Raw genomic sequence first — 19,986 nt, 5'->3', positions numbered from 1 at the left:
ACAATCATTATTTGATAAAGATCATTTTTTAGGAGCACTACATTGAAGAACATGATCTTGGAACCATTCTTTGGACTGTTGTTGAAGATGTTTTCCACTTGATCACTAAGTAGAAATTGGAGCAGTAGAGAAGGCCATCCAATGCTAGAGAAATAGGGAAAATAACTATGTTGTTGGTATTACAAAAGTTGAATGTCTCAACTCAGGGATATAATGTGAGAATAGTTAAATCAAGGACAGTAATAGAGGCAACCTTCAAACAAACAAACACATCTAGGAATGGAGCTTGAAGCAAGAGCAGTTGGAAGAATCTAGCATAAGTGAAGCATTGCAAAAAGTTGTCAACCAGTAGAAAGAATTTAAAAGATAGTCAAGGATTAGATATCAAAAAAAAAAGGAGAATGTTGTGTTGTCAAATATAGCTCAGCAACTTAAGGAGAAGCACAGACATATAGAGGAATCCTGATTTGAAGAAAGATGGTGAGAATGACAGTTTCAGTGGCATTTTCTCTTGATTCGAACTGTGAAGGCCTCTTAATTCTAACTGTGGAGACAAAAAAATAAAGTGTAAAGCGTAAAAACTTGGACTTGGACATTTGGTGTATGACTATTTGGAGTCTGTTTTGAAACATTGAAGTGGAGCATCTTTAATCATTGTTGAAGCCATGATGAAGAAATTTTGAGACATAAAGAGGTGATAATGTGCTAGCTGATGATGAGGCAGCAATCCTTTTATCCTGAGTAAAAAGAAGAGCACCATGACAGGGGGGGGTAACATACCCATAAAAAAATTATATTCATAAAGAACAGAAGCATTTTGACAGGGGGAGCAGTTCGACAGGGGGAGTCCTTGTGCACTCCTTTTCCATTGATGTCAAAGGGGGAGAGAAGAAGAATATTGCCATCAATGACAAAGGGGGAGATTGTTAATATAGGTTGTCATTGATGTCAATATGGCAGTGTTTGTGATGGAAAATTCTTGTGACATGTGTGGTTTCCCATTGATGCCTATTGATCATAATACTACTCATGGAGGATCCAAGGATTGAATACAGACATAATAGAAATAGTAGAATCGAGGAGGAAAGATATCGGAAGCCATCAGAAGAGAAAGAGAAAGAGTAAAGAGGAGAAGCTATGAAGCCAAAGAATAAGAGGAAGAGTTCATCAAAATCCATCAAGGAAGCAGGTTATCACATATGCCCAAGGGCAAGTGTTATCGGAAGAACAAAGACCAACAGTGATATCAGAGGAGTAAAGAAGAAAACATCAGAGGAGCCATATCGGAAGTATTGCATGTAGTCCATACCCGAGAAGTACCGTTAGGAAGAAAACAGCAGAGGAGCATAAACAGAGTTATTGGAGATGACAGGAAGATAAGTCATAGGAGCAACAGCTATCAGAAGAGCGAAAGAGTGAAGAGAAGTCACAGGAGATCAAACCCAAGTGCTTGCGAAAGAAGAATGGCTAAGGAATAGATCTGGATCGTCAAGTCAACAGATCTTTTAGATCGACGGTGATTAGTAACTGCAGGGGTAGGAAAGTATGGATTTCCTTGATCGTGGCTAAAGTCCTGCACTCAATCCTAGCCTTTGATCTCATATTCAACTCTTAGATCACAGTCAATTATGTGGGTTAAGGCCATTTTAACTCGTGTGCCAGTCGAAGTCCTGCAAACCATAGATTGCGATATAATATGCGAACTCGATAGCTCCACTAGAACAGCCCTAATGTAATATCACATCTGCCTATCGAAACTTTCATATCGCAAGTTATAAAGGCATGTCACATTAAAAATTGCGATTTTGATATTGTTGCGGACCCGACTACAACACTATAACATAAATTAATGTAATATCGCATCCGTTAGATCGCATGTTTCAAAGAAATGTCAAAATGTTGATTGCGATAAGGGTGTGGACACAACGGACTGCCGATTGCGATAGAGTTGTGTACCCAACGAGCTTATCAAAAACAGTTTATTGTATACCGCATCCACTCCGTCAGCCGTAGGGGATCAACCATGTTATGAGAAGACCTCTGAAAGTTGAAATTGCGATTAATGTGATGATGTGGCAGGTGGGACCACCCATTATATGGTTTTTAACTATGTTGATATGTGAATACCGGTGATGTTGATATCGGAGGACAGAGCATGTGCATACTTGTAAAACCTCTGATTTTTTATGAAGTTGTGATTGCGGGATTAAAGGAATGACTCTGATTCTCACGAAAGTTGCGATTGCGATTGATTACTTGGATGTGGGACCTCATTGGGTATGGTCTCTCCTATGAAATCCTCTGTAAATAAAACAATTTTATGAGTAATTGGATGAATATCCATAAGTCGGCCTCTCCTTCCAAATGAACGTGTCTTTTGAGTATTGGTGAACATTGTATAAAAACGAGTTAAAACGCTTCAATTCTAAGCATCTATCTCGGGCGTAAAAATAAAGCATAAAGAAGTTCACAACTCATGAACTTGAAGATACATAGGAAGCCAAAGATTGAGAATTCAAAAGTTCAAGCGAGCGAAAAAGGAAGCCAAAGGTCGAACAAACAAAAGTGGAAGTCGAAGGATGAGCGAGCGAAGAAGGAAGCTGAAGCTCGAGCGAGCGAAGAAGGAAGCCAAAAGGTCTAGTGGAGGAAGAAGGAAACCGAAGGTCCAACATTCTATTGACTGGGTTATTTATTGAAAAGCTCGGACCTATTTTTGACAGTGATTCAAATAACAGTTCAAAAGGATGCTCTGCAGATCTAAGAAGATTATCTGAGTATGAACAGGGTTGTTTTAATTGAACGCACAATATGAAACCGCGACAGTCACTCCTCTAAAGAAGTCACTCCTGAAGCAGTTAATCCTGAAGCAGTCACTCCTGAAGCATTTACCGTGACAGTGAGAACAGAGGCTTGAAACAGAGAGTTGTTTTTGTGCAGAGCTTAGTGCAGTTCATTGTAGACACACTGAAGTTGTGTGAAGACTCTTGTAGATCATGATGGCTATTTGAAATCATCATGAGGTAACTTTGCAGACTCTATTTGGGCAATATGAAGAATTGTGAAGACTCCTTCATATGAAGACAGGTTGTCATTGATGTAGCAGTGAAGTTGTAGATTGACAGAACACAGTGAAGAAGATTTTGAGAGTAGTGTAATACAATCAAAACATTTCTTGACAAGATAGGGTCGGAGCCCTTGGGGTTGGTGCCTCAGAATTGGAAGGATTGGTGTCCTTGGAGTTGGTGCTCCTAAATCTAAGTTTGATGCCTTAACAAGATAGGGCCGGAGCCCTTGGGGTAGGTGCCTCAAAATTGGAAGGATTGGTGTCCTTGGAGTTGGTGCTCCTAAACACAAGGTTGGTGCCTTGAGAAGATAGGGTTGGTGCCCTAGAGGTTGGAGCCTCACAAAAGACCAAGTTGGTGCTTGGCAACAGGTTGGAGCCTTATATATATTGTACCTGATTTATTGTAAATATTATATTAATAAAAGCATTTATTCCTATTGTTCATTTTGTGTTCTAAATATAAATTATTTAACTGGTAAAAATAACAATTGAAAAGGAATACTGATTCACCCCCCCCCCCCCCCCCCCCCCCGCCTCTCAGTATTTCCAACAATTGGTATCACAGCTAGTACCTTCACTCAAAGCCTAACATCTTGAAGGTTGATCATTAGAACACAAATGGTGAAGCCAAGGAAGAAATTCTCCAATCCTCCTAATGATGTGTCTCCCTCAACCACCGAAATCAAAGTCAATCAATTTGTGAAGGCTCCATTGTTCAATGGAAACTTTTATATATGGGAGGCAAGAATGAGGAATTTCTTAAAGACTCAAGGCATTGAAGTTTGGAAATTGGTGATTACTGATAGCATGATGGATGGAGAATCGAAGGAACATAATACAAGAGTAATGAAAGCAATCTTGAATGGGCTACCTGATTCTATGAAGGCCAATTTTGAAAAATGCTCGTCAGCAAAAGGCATATGGGATAAACTTCATGATCTTCACTCAAAAGGAGCATTCACAATGATCTATAGCCAAGAAATTGATGGAAAACAAGAAGAAAATCCAAAGCCCATCAAGGAAGATGAAGATAAGATTAATGACATCAAGACTAAAGAAGACCTAGAAGATGAAGAGAATGAAAAAGACTTTGAAGAAGATCTCCTCAATAAACTTATGGATGCCATGGAATAGATTATCAATTTGAAAAAGGAAATGAGGAACTTAATAAGAAAGCACTAGCTGGTGACCAAGACCAAACAAGGAAGAAAGTTGACATTGTCAAGCTTCAAGTACAAGAAAGGGATGAAGAGCTTGCAAAGCTTAAAAAGGAATTTCATCAAAGCAAAAGAAAGCATTATGAAGAAATCATATCCATGATAAATCAATTGGATAAGGCAAAGAAACAGGAAGATATCTTGTCAAGTCAGTTTGAACAAAGGCGCAAGATCTTGAATAAACTTGAAGAAGAGATTGTTAGTACAAGGTAGAGGTCTCCTCTCTCAAATCTCAACTATAAGAAGCAAGAAAGTTAGCACAAGGAGCTGAGAAGACAACGGAAGCATTGGTAATCATAGAAGGACGGGTTGATGAAGCAGAAAAGGAGAGAAACACCATGATATACCGACTAAAATCAAAGGATGAATAGATATTCAAACTAAAATCTGACCTCAACCTTCTCAAGGCCGAAACATGTAAAGCTAAGAGGATCAAGGAAGAAATGGAGAGCAGTCTAGCAAAGGAAAATGAATAAATATTCAAAATGAAGTCAGATATCATCTCCCTTAAATTAGAAGCAAATGAAGCAATATGTATTAAGGAAAATATTGAGAAACAACTTGCTAAGAAGAATAATGATCGTGAAATATTGGAAGAAGAGATTGTCTCCCTCAGGAAAAAGGTTGAAGGGATGGACAAAATCTTGAAGAGCTCTCAAGCCTTGGATGACATGCTCAACCATCAAAGATCTCCATTTGATAAATCAGGTCTTGGCTATGAAGGTGAATCCTCAAGCAAGGGTGACCATACTTCAAACAAAAAGGATATGAGGAAGCCAGAAAGAAATGTTGATGCTCCCAGTTCTAGCAAAGGCAAGGATAAGAGTCAAGGCAACAATGAAGGAAATCCTATTCTAAGAAGAAATGCAGATGATGTCTGGGACGCAAGGTGTAATGGTTATAATCAAAGGATCTCAAGAATGAAAGACTTCAGAAGTACATCAAGGAAACCTTCATCTCCCAGGTACCAAAGTTTATTTCTTGGTTATTGTTATTCTTGTACAAACTTTGGACACATGGCAAAAGATTGTAGGGCTTATAATGATCCCCATCAATCTCCAAGAAGCAATTTCACAAAAAGAAGTCATGAATTATTATTCATGAACAACATAGAATGCTTCAAGTGTCATACCATTGGTCATATGGCACGTAATTGTAACTTGATTTGGGCACATTCTCAAGCTAGAACTATGCCATATAAGAAAGTTACACAAGTATGGAGAAGGAAGAAAATACAATCCGAAAGTCCCTTGAACTCTCCAGCGAAAAACACATGTTATTGACCTGATCTTTGACCATCTAAGCATTTGATGGGAAGACTCTACCAAAAGAGATGATGCATACAGTTAGGGGGAGCCTGTGATTCTTGATCATTATTGCAGAAGATATTCGTGAAAGGGTCCATATGAAGTCCTTGATGAGCTATATTAACAATCATTCTTTGATAAATATCATTTCTCAGGAGCATTACATTGAAGAACATGATCTTGTAACCATTCTTTGGACTATTGTTGAAGATGTTTTCCATTTGATCACTAAGCATAAATTGGAGCAGTAGAGAAGGCCATCCAATGCTAGAGAAATAGGGTAACTAACTATGTTGTTGGCATTACAAAAGTTGAATGTCTCGACTCAGGGATATAATGTGAGAACAGGAAAAACAATGAGAGTAATAGAGGCAACCTTCAAACAAAAAAACATATTTGGGAATGGAGCTTGAAGCAAGAGCAGTTGGAAGAATCTAGCATAATTGAAGCATTGCAAAAAGTTGTCAACCAGTAGAAATAATTTAAAAGACAGTCAAGGATTAGATATCAAAAAAAAAAAAAAAATGTTGTGTTGTTGAATATAGCTCAGCAACTTAAGGAGAAGCACAGAGATACAGAGGAATCCTGGTTTGAAGAAAGATAGCGAGAATGATTTTTTCTCTTGATTCAGAATGTGAAGGCCTCTTAATTCTGACTGTGGAGACAAAATAATAAAGTGTAGAAGCGTAAAAACTTTGACTTAGACATTTAGTGTATGACTATTTGGAGTCTGTTTTGAAACATTGAAGTGGAGCATCTTTAAGCATTGTTGAAGCCATGATGAAGAAATTTTGAGACCTGAAGAGGGGATAATGTGCTAGTTGATGATGAGGCAGCGATCCTTCTATCTTGAGCAAAAAGAAGAGCACCACGACAGGGGGAGTAACATACCCATAAAAATATTATATTCATAAAGAACAAAAGCAATTTGACAGCGGGAGCATTTCGACAGGGGGAATCCTTGTGCACTCCTTTGCCATTGATGTCAAAGAGGGAGAGAAGAAGAATATTTCCATCAATGACAAAGGGGGAGATTGTTAATCTAGGTTTTCATTGATGTCAATATGGCAGTGTTTGTGATGGAAAATTCTTGTGACATGTGTGGTTTCCCATTGATGCTCACTGATCATGATACTGCTCATGGAGGATCCAAGGATTGAATACAGACATAATAGAAACAGTGGAACCGAAGAGGAAAGATATCGGAAGCCATCAAAAGAGAAAGAAAAAGAGTAAAGAGGAGAAGCCATGAAGCCAAAGAATAAGAGGAAGAGTTCATCAGAAGCCATCAAGGAAGCAGGTTATCGCATATGCCCAAGGGTAAGTGTTATAGGAAGAACAAAGAGCAACAATAATATTAGAGGAGTAAATAAGAAAACATCGGAGGAGCCATATCGAAAGTATCGCATGTAATATATGCCCAAGAAGAACCGATAGGAAGAAAATAGCGGAGGAGCATAAAAAAAGTTATTGGAGGTCAGATGAAGATAAGCCATAAGAGAAACAGCTATCAGAAGAGTGGAAGAGTGAAGAGAAGTCATAGGAGATCAAACCCAAGTGCTTGCAAAAGAAGAATGGCTGAGGAATAGATCTGGATCGTCAGATCGACAAATCTGTTAGATCGACAATGATTAGCAACTGTGGGGGTAGGAAAGTACGGATTTCCTTGATCGTGGCTGAAGTCCCGCACTCAATCCTAGCCGTCGATCTCATATTCAACTCTTAGATCACAGTCAACTGCAGGGGTTAAGGTTGTTTTAATCCGTGTGCCAGTCGAATTCCCGCAAGCCATAGATTGCAATATAATACGCGGAGCCGATAGCTCCATTAGAATAGCCCTAATGTAATATCGCATTCGCCCATTGGAACTTTCATATCGCAAGTTATAAAGGGATGTCACATTAAAAACTGTGATTGTGATATTCTTGCGGACCCGACTACAACACTATAACATAACTTAATGTAATATTGCATCCGTTGGATCGCAGGTTTCAAAGAAAGGTCAAAACTTTGATTGTGATAAGGGTGTGGACACAACGGACTACCGATTGTGATAAAGTTGTTTACCCAATGAGCTTATCAAAAACATTTTATTGTATACCGCATCTGCTCTGTCGGCCATAGGGGATCAACCATGTTATGAGAAGACCTCTGAAAGTTGTGGTTGCGATTAAGGTGATGATGTGGAAGGTGGTACCACCCATTATATGGTTTTTAACTATATTAATATGTGAATATCAATGATGTTGATATCAGAGGACAGAGCATGTGCACACTTGTAAAACCTCTGATTTTTTATGAAGTTGTGATTGCGCGATTGAAGGAATGACTCTCATTCTCACAAAACTTGTGATTTCGATTGATGATGTGGATGTGGGACCTTATTGGGTATGGTCTCTCCTATGAAATCCTCTATAAATGAAACATTTTTTTGAGTAATTGGATGAATATCCATAAGTCGACCTCTCCTTCCAAATGAACGTGTCTTTTGAGTATTGGTGAACATCGTATAAAAACAAGTTAAAACACTTCAATTCTAAGCATCTATCTCAAGCATAAAGAAGTTCACAACTCGTGAACTTGAAGAGATAGAGGATGCCAAAGATCGAGAAGTCGAAAGGTCGAGCGAGCCAAAAAGGAAGCCAAAGGTCGAACAAACAAAAGTGGAAGCCAAAGGACGAGCGAGCAAAGAAGGAAGCTAAAAAGTCTAGCAGAAGAAGAAGGAAGTCGAAGGTCGAGCAAGCAAAGAAGGAAGCTGAAAGGTCCAGTGGAGGAAGAAGGAAGCCGAAGGTCAAACATTCTATTGACTGGGTTATTTATTGAAAATCTTGGACCTGTGTTTGACAGTGATTCAGATAACAGTTCAAAAGGAGGCTCTACAAATCTAAGAAGATTATTTGAGTATGAACAGGGTTGTTTTAATTGAAGGCACAATATGAAACCGCGATAGTCACTCCTCTAAAGAACTCAATCCTGAAGTAGTCACTCCTGAAGCATTTACTGTGACAGTGAGAACTTAGGCTTAAAACAGAGAGTTGTTTTTGTGCAGAGCTTAGTGCAATTCATTGTAGACACATTGAAGTTGTGTGAAGACTCTTGTAGATCATGATGGCTATTTGAAATCATCATGAGGTAACTTTGTAGACTCTGTTTGGGCAATATGAAGAATTGTGAAGACTCCTTCATATGAAGATAGGTTGTCATTGATGTAGCAGTGAAGCTGTAGATTGATAGAACACAGTGAAGAAGATTTTGAGAGCAGTGTAATACAATCAAAACATTTCTTGACAAGATAGGGTCGGAGCCCTTGGGGTTGGTGCCTCAGAATTGGAAGGATTGGTGTCCTTGGAGTTGGTGCTCCTAAATCCAAGGTTGGTGCCTTGACAAGATAGGGTCAGAGCCCTTGGGGTTGGTGCCTCAGAATTGGAAGGATTGGTGTCCTTGGAGTTGGTGCTCCTAAACACAAGGTTGGTGCCTTGAGAAGATAGGGTTGGTGCCCTAGAGGTTGGAGCCTCACAAAAGACCAAGTTGGTGCTTGGAAACAAGTTGGAGCCTTATATATATTGTACCTAATTTATTGTAAAGATTATATTAATAAAAGAATTTATTCCTATTGTTCATTTTGTGTTCTAAATATAAATGATTTAACTGGTAAAAATAACAATTGAAAAGGAATATTGATTCTCCCCCCCCCCGCCTCTCAGTATTTCCAACAGATCGTTCCAAGTAGTTTCGTCCAGAGACATAACCTCAACGATACTTTCATTGGTGGGGAATGTCTCTTTCAAAGGATCCAAGGAATCCCATGAACCAAGCCAAGGAGATGGCACATAATTACCCAGATGCATACTAAAAACAACATGACTTTCTAAAGTAGTCATTGAAGCTAAGACAATTTCTTGATACACTTGTTCTAATGGACTTAACAGCATAGAGTCACCAAATCAATCAATTTGATCTGGAGTAGGAATAATCCAAGGATATGTAGAAACATAGATCATATTGATCGAAGTTATATTCGTAGGTGGGAGAGAAAAAGTACCCATTAAAGTAGAGTCTTTAAAAAGACCTGCCCCCAAACTGTCATAAGGAATTTCAGTATTTCCCACATATGGAACATTGCCATTCAATGTATCGGAAGAGAAAAAAGACAATTGGTCGGCGGTGACAATTTTTCCTTCTTGAGGAAAACGAAGCACCTGAAAAAAAGAAGAAACCACACAAAACATAGCTTGGTTCCAACTTCGCCCGAGAAGAAGGTTGTAGTTGAGATTCGCATCTACAACTTCCAATTCTAGCTCAGTGGTCTTTCCTTCCAATGTAATAGGGAAACTTGTGAGAATACCATATGCACGGGAGCCTCTATCATCAAAGGCCTCCAAAGTGTTTGGGGACTGATTGAGAGGAGGAGATCCAATGGCCTACCAACACAAAACAAACATGATGTAGGTGGAAGAACCTTCATCAATAACAATCTGATGGATCATCTTTCCTTTAATGAAAACTTGAATCAGAAAAGCAATCGAATGAGGAAGATGAGGAATGCGGTTTTGAAGATCCAAGGTAATTAAACTTGAATCAGCAAGATCAATGGTGCCTATAGCAGACAACAACGATTTCCACTACATTGGACATGTTTGGAGAACTTCCCAAGCAGACATCGCCGAAGGTGCTTGAGCTAAATCTTCAACAATATTATAACGTTGTGCAGCTCTAGCATTTGGATTATAAGATGATTTTCGAAGCACACCTTTGGGAGGTGGTCAAATTACAAACTCGTTGTTAGGACACTCAATGTGGAGCGGACTAGAACTGGATGGAGTTGAAGTAGAAGGTATATCAGTAACTTCTCTTTCCAGCATCCTCTTCTGCGAGGTTCAATAATCCTTTGTTCGAGTAGCAATCGAAATAGGCGATGAACCTTGCGTCATGAAAACTTGGGAACTAGAGGAGGCAGAGGATTGTGGTTGGTCTACTAATTACATCTGCTGAGATGGAAAAGGCTCTTTCAAAATGGCCGAAGTCCCTTTCAATAAATGGTTAACTTCAAAACGTCGGGGACAGTCCTTGGTATAATGGTCTTCCTCACAAATGAGGCAAGGATATTTCGGCCTTCACTTAGAAGCATCATCAGCAGATGATTTGGCCAGATCATGTTTCTAGGTATTGGTTTTAGCTTTACCTTTAACCTTTTTCTTACCTTTTGAGGCCTTATTTGTTGTGGTAGACTAAACAGCATGTATCTCGGAGGTTTTACCAGGATTTGATGAATTTTTCAAAGGATTATTGGAGCTAGTGCCTAAAACAGATTTTTGCTTCAAAGAAGTCTTAGTGGAAGTTTAAGACATTGAACCAATTACACCATCAACAAGTGGCACATCAGGAGACTTTGAGGTTGTCGGATCTGAAGATGGACTTGGAGCATCATGCAATATCTCATATAACATGCTAGATTGAGGATAGACTAAGTCTAAATACTGAGCACAGGAAATAGCTTTGCCTTCAGTAACACATCCACCCATTTTTATATCTGTAGCAATTTTGTTTACAAATGATTTTGTGAACCATTCAGTTAACAACTCATCAAGAATCTTGAATTTGATGAGGTGACGCCGATGTCTCCATTCATGGATATGATCAAAAATGTGGGTCGCAGTATTTTGCTTCAAGGATGTGAGCAAATGAGTGCTAGTTTCATATCGAACTCACAATTGGAAGTGGGTGAGGAAGGCCATAGCTAAAGAGTTAAAGTCAACATAGGTAGATCAAGGCAACTCAATATACCATTTTGTGGCAACACCTATTAAGGTTCTCTAAAAGATTTGTAGACAAATAGAATCGTCAACATATGAATTTGAAGAGCACCATAAGTGATATGTCATCACATGGGCTTGTGGGTCCTCTTTAGACTTTCCTTCGAATTTAGGGCAATTGCTTGGAACTTTAGTTGGAACCGAAGGCCAATAAGGTGAATGAAGAATAGGATCATTTGTGAGCCTTGAGACATCAAGAAATTCCAACATAGCCAAAAATGGCAATTGCATATTGAATGGAATGTAGGGCCTTTGAGGAGGCCCAAACTGCAGGGTCCAACCTTGCTGGTAAGGATTCCACCCCCACAGTGGAGGATTTTGACCATACGGGTTTTGATTTTGCCCCCACTGAGGGGTACCTTGACCATAATCTGGATTTTGTCCAAGGTAGGTTTGATATTGACCTACCATAGGCCATTGATAAGCATTATACACAACATACGAATTGTAAGGTTGTTGCATCTCTTTACCCTGGACATAAGGAGATTGGCCCTGCTGCGCCAAGGGTTGACCTTGTGTTTGCAAGGGCTAACCTTGTTGATATACATATTGAACCTACTGCAGAGGTTGACCTTGCTGCTACAAAGGTTGACTTTGTTGTTGTAAAGGTTGACCGTGTTGCTGCAAAGGTTGGCCTTGTGGATACAAAGGTTGTGTAGGCTACTGAACAAACTGAGTTTGTTGCTGCAAAGGCTCCTGATACTGTTGCAAAGGTTGCCCCTGCTGCTGCAAAGATTGCCCATGCTACTGTAACAATTGCCCTTGCTGCAGCAAAGGTTGTTGATACTGTTGCAAAGGTTTCCCTTGGTGAGGCAAAGGTGGCCCTTCGTGAGGCAAAGGTTTCCCTTGCTATTGTAAGGACTGTCCTTGCTCCTGCAAGGGTTGTTAGATAGTTCCCTGGAGTATACCTTTAGGGTATTGGTAATTTTTGAATTAGATCTAACCATATCCACTAGGAATAGTGGATTGACTAGGCTAGACATAAGCACCTGCTTGTGGAATGTAAGATGGAGTGACCAAGGCTTGCAAACCATATGGGACATAAGCCTATTGGAGTGGAATCTAAGTTGTATAAGGCTATTAATACTAGATATTACCCAACTTGGATGGACCAACAGGGTTAGGAATTGCACCAGAATATGGATGATTGACTCCAACCATATGAGATTGTAATCCACTCACATGGGTCTCACCTGACACAAGAAGAATGTTCCAATTTTTCCCCCCAGGTGGTGGCATATTCTATCCACTTGACAAAGGGATGGAAGAACTGACTGAAACCTAACCTAAAATAGTCTCTTGTATCAGAATGGATGACTGAAAGGATGGTACAAGTTGCAATGGAATCGTAGGTTGAACGGGAACTAATGTGACAACAGTTTGTACAGATATTTGAGAAGTCACGTTTGGAACAAATGGACCCAAAGTAGGCCTATCATTTGAAGACCAAATGGGATTTTGATACAAATACTAAGCACTAAGAGTTCCTGAAACTAACTTGGCTAAGGTTGTATAACCAGGTGGAAGCATGGGTCCACTAGTTTGAGGAAGTGTGTGAGATGGGACTCTTCCCATAAAAGGAAAGCCTTCTAGAGGACATCCATACTCTTGCTCTTCATCAACATGAGGAGTGTGAGTAGCAGAAACTTTCGAATGACCTGGAGGAGAGGTTGGGATCTCACCTGCTGAATCCATGGGTGGAAACAATTGGCGAGGAGGAATCTGAGATGTACGAGGAGATAACTCCAAAGTAACACCACATTGATCGTAAGGACTGTAAGGACACTGAGGAGATATCACAACGGGGTCAAATAACGTATTCGGCGAATATAAGACAAACCTCTGTGGACTCTCAGGGGTTTCTGGATCAGATTCTTGAGGTGACAAGGAATCTGAAGGTGGTGGATGAGAAGAAAGGGGTTGAATGCTCGGGACAATCCCAAGTTCAAAACCTTGAGCTTCAAGTGACTGAGGAAGTTCCAGGTGAACTCCTTGTGAAGACCCTTCAGTATCAGACAACGAAGGGGAACTTTGGGGTGAACTCAATGGTTTAGCCATGATGACTTTCTCTCAAGAGCAAAAAAGGAGAGGAGATTCATTGAGGGTTGATTAAAAATAAAATTTACAAGGATTTACTTAATATTGGGCCAAGAAGAAACTGCATGGGTTCGACATGTTATCATGGGCAATTATTTTTAGAATTTGAAACAAAAAAATTCCTTTTCATTTTTTAAGAACCGAGAAAAGTATGAAAAGCTAACTCTAGTCGCTTTCGTTGGTTTAGTGAGCTTGAAAGGAAAAGAGTTCGATGATCTTTTCAAATTTAAGGAGTCAGAAAAGATCGAAATGACTACTCAGGTAACTCTAAGAAAAAAGGATTTCCAAGTAACCATGAATTGCAATATACACCTTAGCAAATATATTTACCAAGGACTTGACGTACATGTAGGAAATCTCCATGAATGTTGTGTTCGGTGTATCACGTTTACAGGGCAGCAGACTCGGCTTCCTATGGATAAAGGTTTTCAATCCTATAAGGGTCTCCCTTTATATACTCGATGGTACGAGGAGCACAAGTCCGTGCTAGCGCTGTCTAATGCAAGAGTATTGCTAACAACAACTGCTAAGTTTTATAGATGCTCGAACACGTCTCTAGCCTAGACCATTAAGTATGAGCGTTAAGTTTCAAATGCTCCTTAGATTACTTGAGGTAAATTTTAAGTTGATCTTTGAATTAAGTTTCAATTTTGAGAGCCCAACGATGTCACATGTTCCTAGAATGCAATTAAATGATGAAAATGAAACTTTTCATTCGATGAAGGCTATTCTAACAAAGGGAGAGAAACAACCAATCAATGCATCAAAGAATCCAAAAAAATTCAACACAATTTTCCAATGCAATAGTGTTGGCTTATGGGGGCCTGACCCAAGTTGAGATTTAGTTAGCCAAACAAATCCCTACACCAATGGCCCTTTCAGCATTAGCCCGCGGAGCGCGGACTGAAGTCTCACCCGAAGCAGTATGAGGGGATTTTGGAACCAAGTTTCCGCACCCTTGATATGGTTGTGATGTCGGTTTATTCCAACTCAACATGCCTTCACGTAGGTCACTTCGCACTCTGTTCCACCCTTTAGTACCTTCGCAATTTGTTACAATCATCTTTTGCGCAGCCCTAACCAAGGGCTGAGATGATTTCGTGCCACTAGGGCAGCGAACTATGATATTTCCCAAACTATGCTAAGTATCTTACTTATCTTATTGACAAATCTTAATTATCTTCACGTAAATAGATATTCTTCCTTGTGTTCACTTAACCAATATAGTTATACACATTTGCGCATCATATAAGAATTAAAAGTGAAGTTCATACCCAATATAACAGATGCATAAACAGGAAATAAATATGCATAAATGATAGAAAACTTCTCTTTATTAATACTTCCAGATGATTACAGACTCGACTCGCCCTACACACTCAGCTGCAGGGGTCCGCACACTCAACTGTGGACTACTAGGCCTCTGCGCACTCAACTACAGAGCCTCTTCCTACTCTACAACCCAAAACTTAGACCTTTACTTAGAGCTATCTCTCATACATCTTCATTGTTCGATCCATGTATTATTATTATACTTTAACTACTTAGAGCTTCGCTCTAATTATACAATATCATGGTCGGAGGACCATGGGTAGATCTTCTACAGCTGACATTACATTATTAAAACAAGGGCGGACAACCCTATGACTCTTTAACAACTACGCGCTCTGCGCCCACAAAATGCGGAGTATTTACATTGGAATTACAAAATTGGACCAACATCTGGGCTCTAAGCCCCAAAACTGCCCTTGGGGGATCTCGCGCCCAACAAGCCCCCAACACAAACATCGTGACTCGCCCTCGAGTCACTCTGCAGGTGCGGAGATCTTAGCGTGAAGACCTCCTAACTCTGTTTGGATTGCTGCAAGTTCGGCAACGCACTAAGTGGTTGCCTACTGGACTTCCTCCACGCATTGTTCGGTGACCGCTACTATTGAACTGCTGCCCTGAATCCTCTCCTGAGTTGCTTGCAGTTGCAGCTTTGCTTCAATGGATGCTATAATTGTATACGCCTCATCGATCCATGGTTGTAGGCATGCTTTCAAGACCACTTCTTTGTGCCAAGCGGCATCCACCTGTTCCTTGAGCACCTTTTCCTGCTACATCCTTGCAAACCTCTACATAAGGGCAACTGTCTGTGTGGTCCCTTTTACCTCATCATATTTCTGTTGTAGCTCACATGCCTCTGTCTCTAGGTGCTCTATGTTTGGGTCCTCTTGCAAGGTGGTTAGGACCTCGAATGATTGTTCGAACAACTTCATGCAGTCTGTCATTGCACTATCAACTACCGCCATTGCTATTGTGATCACGGTGGTACGCTTTTCTCTGACCTCTGACGGAGTTGAAGGTTGTGCCTTCAACTGTAGTTCTGCTATCTAAAGGTTCAGCTCCAACTGAACCCTGGCCATTTCTGCTCTTGCGTCGCGCACCCCTGTGGCTAACTTACGGATGCGTGCCTCCACCAGTTCCTCTGCTTGAATGGCCAACTCCGAGACCATTTGGTAGGCTTCCTCCATAACCTGCATTATCTGTTTGTTATGCTCCACAGCCTTGTTGCGTTGCAAGCTCAACTGCTCAATGTTAATGCGTTGCTCGCTCATTACCTATAGAGCGCGACTCTCCCTGGACCGAAGTTCTATGGTGACTCCATCTTGCAAGAGATAGAGCATCTCCTGAGGGAGTGCAGCCATGTTTAATCCGACCCCTTTCAAGCTACTGACCATAGGCCTGTCGGCCTCATTTTCTGTAATGAGTGCTCCATCTGGTAGCACTATTGTGTTGGTCATCCTGGCGCGCAACATTTCCTCAGCAGCTGAAGTGTCGACTGCGAGGCTGGTGGACACTGTGCCAGCCTGTGGAGTGCGCACCTGCAACTCCTGTATTTGTGTCCGAAGAGCCCCCAATACCAACTAGTGTTGTTCCTCAAACTGCTAGAGGGCCTTCGCGGTGACATCCCTCACCGTTTCACTGATATCATGCAGATCCCCTTCAGTGAGGGTGATAGGGTCGAAAGATGTCTTCGAGGCCTTTGTTTTCTTTCACGGCCCTACCTGCTCTCATGGTCGCGGACGTTTGAGTTGGGTGGATGTCATCTGCAGGTCTGTGCCACCTTGTTCTGTATCGGTCTCTAGTTCAGGCAAAGGTGACTTCTATCCTTTGCGTTCTTCTTCTGCTGTTTTATGTTGCTGTTCCACTAATTTTGCAGCATCACTCACTACCTGGGCCTTAGTCACTGCTTCTTCCTTCCTGCGCTTTTCCGCTAGTTGTGCCATCCGAATTTTTGTCTCTTCCTTCTTCCGTTGCGCGACAGACTTCTCTGCCTCCACCGCGGAGTTAGCTGGAGCGCGCCACTCCGATGACCAAGACTTAAGGACCGCAAAATTTACATCGTCGGTCGCCAAGTATGGTAACTCATGCCACATCTTTATAGGGTCCTTCCGTGCCCTGATGAAGACATGGTGGAAGTTGGCTTTGAACTTGGCAAAGCTCTGCAAAGTGTTGTAGACTATGGGCGATAATTGCGGCTTGTGATTGACCCCCATCCAGACGTCCATCTCCATTAACACCCAAAATATCTTGCTCTCTTTGATCCGTTGTGCGTCCCTGGTCACCCACAACGAAGCGTACTTCACTGTCTCTAGAAGGTCCGGCGGGACCGAACAGAACTGGCTATCTTCAAGCAGTTCCCATGCCACCAGCACGATCAACAACAGGAGCCATGCGTAATGAAACATTTTTCCCTACTCCTGTGCCTCACGGCAATTCACAAGGAACTCTCTGCATAGATAGTTCACCGAGTAGAACTGGACCCCTTCTATGCATTGTGCTGCTAGTGCAACTACTGGTGTGGGAAGCTCATCCGCATGGCACTTCCACATCACCTTTCCTACAAATATATGTGTGGCAACCTTGACTGCGAGAATTTTGATGCTGGAGATGGCATACCCTCACTTCTTCTTCTCCAACTTAAAATTATTTTTCATTTCCTCTGCGAGGACCAACATGCCACCTTTTCCCTCTGAGATGTTTGTTGGATCCTCCCCTGAGCAAGGGAGCCATGTAATCCGGTGAATTAGATGGTCTGTGATGGGGATAGGATCCTCCAGCCACAAGCACCCATCATGCACCAAGCAAAGAAGCTACCTAATGACAAAAACAGTCACTAAGGCATGGTGGTAATGTGGCACCCAGAGCAGGTTTAGCAACCCTGCTTTCTCGACACCTCTAAGCCATTTGCGTGGCTCTAGTTCAATCATTCCATCCGGTGCATCTATCTTCTGGTGCATTAGCTTCGCGGTTGCTAAATGCAGGAACTTATCGTCATCCGCGAGGTCCCAATCTTCAAATTTCAACACAGGAACCTGCCCCAAGTGTGAACCCTCAAAAATAATATCATCAGGGAGCAGCGGGGTTTGTAGAGAGCTCTTGCTCTCATCTATATCTTTTGGCACCTTGGCTTTACCCTTGCACGGAGGAACATATTACAGTAGCCTGGTGATAGGGTCCACACCCTGGGTTTCGATACCCATCTCTACATCCTCCTCCTCCTCCAGGATTTCTTCAAACTCTTCCTCCTCATTGGCCTCTAGATTAATGGCCTTCCCTTTTTCCTCCAATTTTAGCTTGGTCCTCAGTATATTTCAAGGAGAGATGCGCACCGGTATCATGGCATACTTATCCTTCTTGGGTCTCGATGTTCGTGGTGATTTAGGGACCTTAGCGATTATTCCAGCACTCTCTGGGGCTTCCACTTCCGCAATTTCCTGCGCAGCTTCCTCAGCTGTCACTACTCCTGTGTCCATGGCTTCTTCGGGTGCTGACATCATTCTAGTTAGGAGGTCCTACATTTCCTTCGACAATGTTTCAAACACTGAACTTGCTCTCAAAGCCTCAAAGTTCAAAAGGTCCATACACAGTCGAAAGCGCAATAGCTTAGCTCTCAAAATGGCAAGTGTTGTTCACTGGACAGCCATTTTTAATTTATAGCACCTTTTGAATTTGAATTCAACCGTTCCCCCCACATTCGGTACATTAATGCTTTATTGGCGGTAGATTTTCAATAATCTAGCCCATAAAGTTCGCCTTAAATGCCTGCCACCTACTCCATTTGGCCTCAAACCAAGCATCAAATCATGAATAGTGACTTTAATGGTCACTTTCGGGTAGACTTGCGTTCCAGTGCAACTATCCTCACGCTGTTGCAGACCCTGTGACACTTCGCGACTGCATGCAGTCCTGACATTGTGTAGTTCCTGGGCAAAGTAGTTTATAGTCCCGCGCCTCCTTTCAACTACCTGGAGAGATAAGATTGTGCTTCTATTGGCTAGTCAGATGGTTGGGCCACCTGTGTATGGCTTCAGACGACTGCCATTCACTTTTCCTAGGAAGGGATCTCCATTCAACTTAACCAGTTGTACCGTGCCTCCGTCGGTAATCTCCTTAATAATATACAGCCCTAACCAGTGCATTCTGAACTTCCCTGAAAATTTATCAAACTTACTATGATACAATAAAACCACATCATTTACCTTGAATGTGCGCAGCTTGATGTGTTGGTCGTGTAATGCCTTTTCGTGCTACTTCTGCACCTGCTAGTGAAATCCAGCCAAAAATCTCTCTTCTTCGATCTCATCTAACTACACGAGCCTCTCCTCCAAGGCTCCGCGATCCATCATACTTGTGAGCGCTGTTATGCGCAGACTAGGCACGATGTATTCCATAGGCATTACAGCTTCCACTCCATAGACCAGCCTAAAAGGTGTCTATCCTGTCAGTTTCTTGCATGTCGTTCGATAAGCTCATAACCCTGCAGGTACGCGTAGGTCCCAATCACTTCGCTGCGCATTGCATACCTTGGTCAGCGCAGTCTCCAGTACTTTGTTGAATGCTTCCACTGTCTGGTTAGCCTGTGGGTGATAAGGTGTGCTCTTCTGGTGATACACCTGAAATTCCTACGTTAGCGCATTGATCGTTTCGTTTAGGAAGTGTGTACCGCAATCACTCATCAATATCTTCGAACATCCAAATCACGTCAATACATATTCAAATAGAAACTTCGCGGTTGTCGTGCCTGTGTAATCCTTCACCAGCTGGGCTTCCGCCCAACGAGTCAAATACTCCATCGCAGTGATAATATACCTCACGCCTGTCTTTCCTTGAGGTTTGATGGGTCCTACAAAATCTATTGCCCATTTTTCAAAAGGTTGCAACATCATTTATGGATTCAAATGCATTTCATCCCTCTGCGATGGCCTGCCTATTCTTTGACATACATCATATGCTTTGCAATATGCTTTTGAATCCTGATGAAGGGTTGGCCACCACAACCTTGCGCGTAGAATCTTCTACGCAGTTGCTCTTCCTACATAATGTCCTCCCGTGGCACCCCCATGAGCGTCCGCAAGGATGCTGCTATGTTTAAATTCAGGTACATACCTTCGCAGTATCTCATCATTCCCCATCTTGTATAGATGCCCAGCAATGACAAA

This window comes from Pinus tabuliformis, chromosome 8, assembly GCF_031772625.1.
Source record: "Pinus tabuliformis cultivar Carrire ecotype Pingquan chromosome 8, CPIR1, whole genome shotgun sequence".
Taxonomy (NCBI): domain Eukaryota; kingdom Viridiplantae; phylum Streptophyta; class Pinopsida; order Pinales; family Pinaceae; genus Pinus; species Pinus tabuliformis.
The sequence above is the reverse complement of the archived record's forward strand: the minus strand, read 5'-3'. Positions refer to the sequence as shown.